Below are 7,128 nucleotides of genomic sequence, written 5' to 3'. Positions count from 1 at the left end.
GGAAAGGCCTGCGATTTCATCCTGAGAGTTTGCGGAAGATAAAGATAAAGGCTATTCCAAGGGACAGGTGAGCCATGTCTCCTGATAGAAATAAGACCAAATATCAGTTCTAACACTCACTTGCAAAGAGATTGTAATTTCTTCTACAAAAGAGGCGCTCAGATTAGATTAATAACGAAATCAACTGTCTTAAAAATAAAAAGGCAAAACTACATCTGGAAAAGCACAAAAGGAATAAAAACAAAGGCTTATAATTTTAATACCAAAGTACAAACCTGGAGATGTAGAGGGAGAGAAAAGGAGGCCATGACAATAGCGAAAACCACAATGAAGATATAATAATATGAATTTCATATATGGATGACATTGTATTGAGAGAAAAAAAAGAAACAAAACCTGTAAAATACAGGGAGAATGAGAATTGTGCTGGGACATTTTAACCCAGTAAGTAAGCCAAATGAACACGGGTTTGGAATATCAGAACAATATAACATATTATAATAGTATAAGGCTGTGTGAAAACAGACTTTGCATACTAATGCCCCAATGTTCCCAAAAGAACTTTTGAAGCTCATACATTCTAATCAAAGAATTAGGCCTCACCTTCCCCTGAAATTAGATTTGTTTATCTGTCTCTCCTACTAGATTCAACAACTTAAGAAAAGAGAAAGAACAACCATGCCACTTTAATTTCTCTTTCAAAGCCATCTCCTTTTCAGTCTTTAGGTGTCAGCATAAACATCCCCTTTTCTGAGAAGCCTTCTGTAAGGCGTTAAAGGGTATCCAGGATTTGTTTTTAGCAGGTATTTTTATCAGACACGCAAATGCAAGAATGACTGTCGTGAAGGAAGAAGTCTGTCTTCACACATTCCGAGAAACAGGAGGTATGCCAGGACACACAGGGCCACCTAGAGAAGCACCAGGGCTGGTCAGGAGGCAGAGGAGTGAAGGGAAAAAGGTGGGCACGGCAGGCTGATCGGGCTTAGCTCTGGCTGGTTTGAATGATTCCAGTGGACTCTGGGGCGTAGTGGTTTCCTCTAGTCGTCTGGGATCTGGTGCCGGGGCAGTCATGGTGGCCGGGCAGTGGCCGGGAGTGTGAGCGCTGGGGAAGGGCGATAGTTGAGAGAGGTGGGCTTTGGTCTCCCCAACAGTCAAAGCCTTACAAAATACAGAAAAGAAAAAAATCATGATTAAGGCACCTCTGAGAGCCCATCTCATTATTGTTTCTGTTTTCTTCCTAGCCCTTCTCATATGCCATCTATTCAAAACACCTCTATGTGCTTCTCCGAGATGTAGCTGGGCATGGTTTTTTTGTTTATTTGGTGTGTGTGTGTTGTAGTTTTCATCCCTTCTTGCACATGAAGATCACCTGGGGAACTTTTCTAAAATACCGTTGCCGGAGACCCATGCATAGATATTCTTATTTGATTTCTCTGGGGTGAGGAAATGATGGCTGTGCTTGAAATGACGTGACTGTTACGTGCTGCCAGAGTTGAGAATCACGGCCCAGCCAATGAATGCAAAGCATCTAATGACCAGGAGAAACCAGTTATGCTAATTTCTAAATGTTGGCATTAAGTCTGAGACAGGCGAGGAGGCAGGGACTATTCACGTAAATTATTTGCCTGTAAGAACATTTATTTATTTGTGTTCTAAAATTTAACTTAGGGTTACACTGAAGAGTATCATCTGTTTTGTACCTATTGCGATGCATTACTATTTTCATGCATTTATGAGTTAATTTTCTTAATTGAAGAATTTTATGCATTGCAAGCCCTTATTAACTTAGAGTTTTAAAAGTTTTGAGATGTCATCTAACAATGCCCGAATCACATGAGAGAACTCGCACAATCCAGAGAGGAAATGCTAATGAAACGTTAGGAGCTCAAACAGACCTGAGATGGAAGTGAAATTCCTAGCTGAAACTGGATAGAGAATATTGAAAAAACAAACAAACAAACAAAAATAAAGAAAACCAATTGGAAATGAGAGGGGGAGGAAAGCAATGTTGGAATATGAAGTGAAAAGTACGGATGTGAGTGATGAACAAGGTGAAAGCAACATGGAGAAGCAACACAGGAAACACGACGTACAGCCCAGAGCACTGTAAGATATGGGGGCAAGAATCAAAGCCATCAAAGAACACACTGACTGCTCTCCTGCTGGGGCGCTTTCACCCAAGCCGCTGTTGGAGGCCTCCTGCCCTACGAGAGCTGCTCATAGCTGAATAGAGGCAAAGACACAGGAAACCCACGGGTGAATCACGCCCGACCTGGAGATGCCATCCAGTTCCATGGGGCTGACGGGATGTCACCAGCTAGCCTTTCGGCATCTGAGCACTGGTTTTATTAAATATTCTGTATGAAAAGATGGCTTTGTTAATTGTGTCTTCATGAATGTTTATTAGTTATTATTGATATCTGTCAGAACACTGCATTTTATACCAGCTGGAGCTGGTTGGTAATTATTTATTTGTTTCCTTTTTGTTGTTGTTTGTTTTTTGGTCTGCTTTCCCCAATAGACTGTAAGCTTCCTGAGAGCACAGAGCATGTCAATCTTGTTTTCTCTTCTCTAGGTACCGCGTGGGTGCTCAGTAAATGGGGGCTGTGCTATGACATAACGCCTGTATCATGGGGGCGCGTCGTGGAGTCATAACACCAGCAGGAAAAAGAGAGTATGGAGTTGGGAAAGAGCTGGAATGACCGCACCTGGAGATGATGGGAAAGGCTTTTGGAGAACACGGTCACTGCAATGGGCCTGGGAAGCTTCCCGCAAGCCACGCTATCAGTGCAAGCCCCAAACTGACCCCCCAGGCCCACGTCACGACCACTTGTTGGGATTTACAATATATATTGACTCTGAAAATTGTGACTTGAAGTAGGCGGGCCCTACCTTGGCCCTACACTTAAGCAAATAAATGCACGTGAACCAGCCTCCCCACGTCAAGACAGAACGAGCCCACTGCCATTTCCACTCACAGGGCGACCTTGTTTTGGGGCTCTGCTACTTGCATTTAGATCTGAAAGACAATTTTCAGCTTCTGCTTGCCCTTTCTCAATCAATCAGCGAGAGCCATGGAAATAATTATTAGGCTGGCTAATTATCTTACAAAATAGAAGGTGCTTTCTTTGTCCATGTACATTTCCGTGCCATTCATTACTTCCCCGAATACTAATTATGGTGTTTAGCCTCCATCACTCGTTTGACAACAAGGGGTCAACTGAAGAGAGCTAAGGAGGTGTCTGGGCGTCCACAATGTAAAGGAAACCGCCCAGAGAAGAGTTCAGTAGTAAACGCCTTCGGGGTGATGGCACCTTGCCTTTCAGTCCAAAAAGGACAGGAGTCCATGGAGGTCCCACCATTGGCTGTCTGCTCCCGGAAATGCGAACTGCACAGCGAGTTGTCCAGTGTTTCTCTTCCAGGTGGGAGCTGTTCTGTAGCGGTGGTGAGAGGAGAGAGGACTACATTTTATCAGGATTTGGGAGCTTCGCAGGGGATCTTACCACCTCCTATTTTTTCGTGCTCACACTAGCAAATGTCCGAGCGCGGAAGCAGAGTTCTCTCCTCGCTATGATCATTTCTGTCTTCACCCCAAGCCAGCTGCTGGGGAGACTTCATTTCCTTTTCCAGTTTAGGTTAGCTGGCTTCTGGAAGCATCAGCTCAGTTTTGCCCCACAGCTGATTTCTGATGACTCTTATTTTTGGAATCTCTTGTCTTGAATGGGGACATGACTCAGTCGTCATAGCCAGTCTATGCGGGGGACGCTGGCTGGGCCTCGATGAAGCAAAGCCTCCTTCACTTTGGAAAATTAACATAAATAAATACATAAAGTGCTACTGCTGCAGAAATCCGGTATAAGGCCCAAGGTCCAAGGCAGGCCTCACTCCAGTTTTAGTTAAGCCATCTGAGGTCTAGGGTTTTCTACTTTGGGGCTCCCTCTAAGTCCTGGGGTTCAGGACCACGAAACAGTGATGGTTGCAAAGCTAGGGTGACTTTGGACTTGACATTTGCCTTCTGGGTGGATTTGAGGGTACAAGGGTCTCCTTTGGGATTTATAATACAGTGTTTCCCCGAAAATAAGACCTAGACAATCAGCTGTAATGTGTCTTTTGGAGCAAACAGTAATATAAGACCCGGCATTATATTATATTTTATATTATATTAAAGACCTGGTTTTATATTATAGTAAAATAAGACTGGGTCTTATATTAAGTTTTGCTCCAAAAGACATATTAGAGCCGATGGTCCTGCTAGGTCTTATTTTTGGGAAAACACGGTATATATTGGCAAAATTATGTAACTTGGAAGCAGGTGGGCTCTACCTTGGGGAAGAAAAGGAATTAGTGTGCTTAAAAAGTTGTCACCTGAGTCTTCTCATGTCCTCTTCACCACAGCTGTGTTATACAGGGGTTCTCGTAAGGTCCAGTTTACAGGTGTGGGGACAGAGGCCTGCTGGCAATTTGAGCCTTTGACCCCTTAACCCCGAGCCCCACATCTCCGCTTATTTCACACTGTCTCCATCTTCTGCACAATGAGGCCAAACAAGCATCACGGCCTCTTTCTCTCCTCACACTCTTCAAGGGACCCTTTTACTAATGATTCCATTTTAAAGGTATGGTTTATGTCATTGGTTGTCTCCTTATAATACACCCCGTTGCAGGATTGCCCGCTTTTGCATTTCTCAGTCTCCTTTGCAGCCGGCTGGGAGAGGCCATGTGTGCTTTGCCTGAGAAGATACGAGCTGAGGTCTGTTGGGGGTGTTCCCGTGAAAGTTGTTATTGCTCAGTCAGCAAGGGACAGACGCCGTCGGCTTTTTGCTTTGATCCTTCCCCTTCTTTCTGCCTTGATTGGGATTGCGCCTCAGCTCAGATGGTGCAGTAGCCGTCCTACAAACACACAAAGATGAGAGCGACATGTAAAAGATTGCTGAGTGGAAATAAAGAAGGTGCTTGGGTCTGGAGGCGTTATAGAACTGCCATAGCAGCCTTGGAATGGCCTACCTTGGCAGTTCTTAGTACACAGGAAACTCATCTTAGTGGGGTTTCTGTTCTATAAAGCCCCAGAGTGGCTGGGATTCTTCTGGAATGCCAGCTCTTCCTGAGTGACCCCTTTCTCCCTCTGTCTGCCCAGCCCTAGGGCAACAATGACTCCCTGTTTGTGCTAATGCCAGCACTGCTTCACCATTCCTGGTTGCGTTTCTAGGCCCTTCCATAGCCTGTGAACCAATCTCCTGTATTATTTGGTTTTAAATCATCAGAGTGTCTCTTCTGGTTGGACCCTGATTGATTCATGCATTATCTGGGCTTATTGTTGAATGGTTTTGGTGGTGTTAAGACACTGTTAGGAAAACTGTGCTAGAGAGGGGCAGTCAAAACTAGTCAACATTTTAATAAAGTTTATGTCATCCGGAAAACTGATGATTCTACCCAATGTCTTCTAATAGCCCCATAAGCAATTCATGCTGGAGTTCAGAGTCAGGAATGTGTTTGCTTGCAGACTGCAAGCTCCTCGCAGGTGCAAACTAGACTTTCTTCTTCGTATCCCTGGCACCCAGCACATTGTGGAGTGTATGGTGACACGCAATAAACACTTTCAAATAAACAACTGATAAAATGGAGGGACTTCCATGTTTCTTTTCATCAGACATGAGAACTTGCAGCCTAAGATTTCTTTCCACTACATGGCCTCCGGGAAGCTCTGAGGTCACTTTCATATTCTACCAGACTACTCAGATCACCTTAGGTGCTTGGGGTATGTCTGTTTGCTTTAAATACTTTTATACTTTTCTAAAAATGTTCAGGATTTTGTTTTGTTTATAAACTCCCTTACGTCCTTCATGAGTCCTTATAAATACAGATGTCTAGGAATATGGAAAACTAATTGGATATGTGGTAAGCAATGAGAGAACGTTTTATTGGAAGGCATGACGTTATGTTTATTACTGTTTATTCATTTATATTTCCTGTTGCCTGTGTTCCATAATGCTTAGTCACTTATAGAGCGTCACTAAAATCATTCTAATCATTCATTTTCCTTTTTCTAGCTAAGGTCATATGTAACTGTAAATGTTTACTACTCTGTTTTTATAGCCAAGGGAGGCGTTTGTAGAGATCAAAGCATTTTTATTTCTCACCTGAAGGTGTATTTTTCAAGTGTCTGAACTCCAAGAACAGAAGGATTTTTCGCTAGGAATTCAGTGAAATGGGTCACTCTTCAGTTCTTTAAGGATGGAACTATTTAGATAAATAATAATGCGTTAATACCCACGTAGGTGCCCCTACTCTCTTGAAAGCACTTTCATCCATTAATTCATTGACTCTTCGTGCCAACCCTGTCAAGTCAATGCTGTTAATGTGCCCATTTTATGGATCAGGAAACAAGCAGAGAAAGATTGAGTAACTCGCCTAGTTCCCACTGCGCACTGACAAAGGATTTGAACCAAGGCTGTTTGACGTTAGAATCCACAGTTTTGACCCCAGCAATAGGCATGCTGCCTAAGAGACTGACTAGAAGTCTTAGGTAGATACGGTTGGCCTCGAATAGATATAAATATTTGCAGAGAGAACAGGTCTGACACATCATAGGACGACTTAGATCAAATTTATCCCATGAATTACAAGCTATACTGTAACTCGTATGCTTTCCACTTGATGAAGGGAGAGAGCTGAGGGCCAGAGATATTCAGAGTCTGCCCCAGGTCACACAGCGAGTTAGCAGGACACTCAAGCCCAGAGCCCTGTGATCTAGTGCATGGGGACACCTGTAAATTAAGAGCCATCATGCAAGAGACACGTTAACTGCCTCGACTCTTAATCCTGAGCTCTTTCTGCTAATCTTATGCTCTGCAAACAAAAGGTCGCTTTTCTGAGCTAACTGAATGGCCCTTCAAAAAAAAAAAGTGTAATTTATGTTTCTTTATTTCAAATTCCCTGATAAAGAAGTACATATATGGTGGTAAAGAGTTAAACAAAAAGAGCATGAATTAAAAAAAAAAAAATTCCGACCATCCATATAGGGCTTCCTCCTCGCTATAATGATATTATTTGCAACAAGTCCAAGGCCCGACCTCATTACAAGGGTTTAATTGCATTGTTACACAGTCTCACTTCTCCTCTCTGGCCTCTTTC

The 7,128-nt window shown here is 43.2% G+C and overlaps 1 long non-coding RNA gene across 1 annotated transcript in view; it reads right to left on the bottom strand.

Moving 5' to 3' along the window:
* Window positions 1-296: 296 nt before the first annotated feature.
* LOC141568260 (uncharacterized) overlaps window positions 297-7,128 on the bottom strand; it is a 62,590-nt gene continuing 55,758 nt past the window's right edge. Inside the window, exon 5 of the long non-coding RNA XR_012491356.1 lies at window positions 297-4,887. This is a non-coding gene — a long non-coding RNA (uncharacterized LOC141568260). The remainder of the gene's footprint in view (window positions 4,888-7,128) is intronic.

This window comes from Rhinolophus sinicus, linkage group LG13 (assembly GCF_036562045.2).
Source record: "Rhinolophus sinicus isolate RSC01 linkage group LG13, ASM3656204v1, whole genome shotgun sequence".
NCBI classification, from domain to species: Eukaryota; Metazoa; Chordata; class Mammalia; order Chiroptera; family Rhinolophidae; genus Rhinolophus; species Rhinolophus sinicus.
This window is presented reverse-complemented; position numbering and strand designations above follow the sequence as displayed.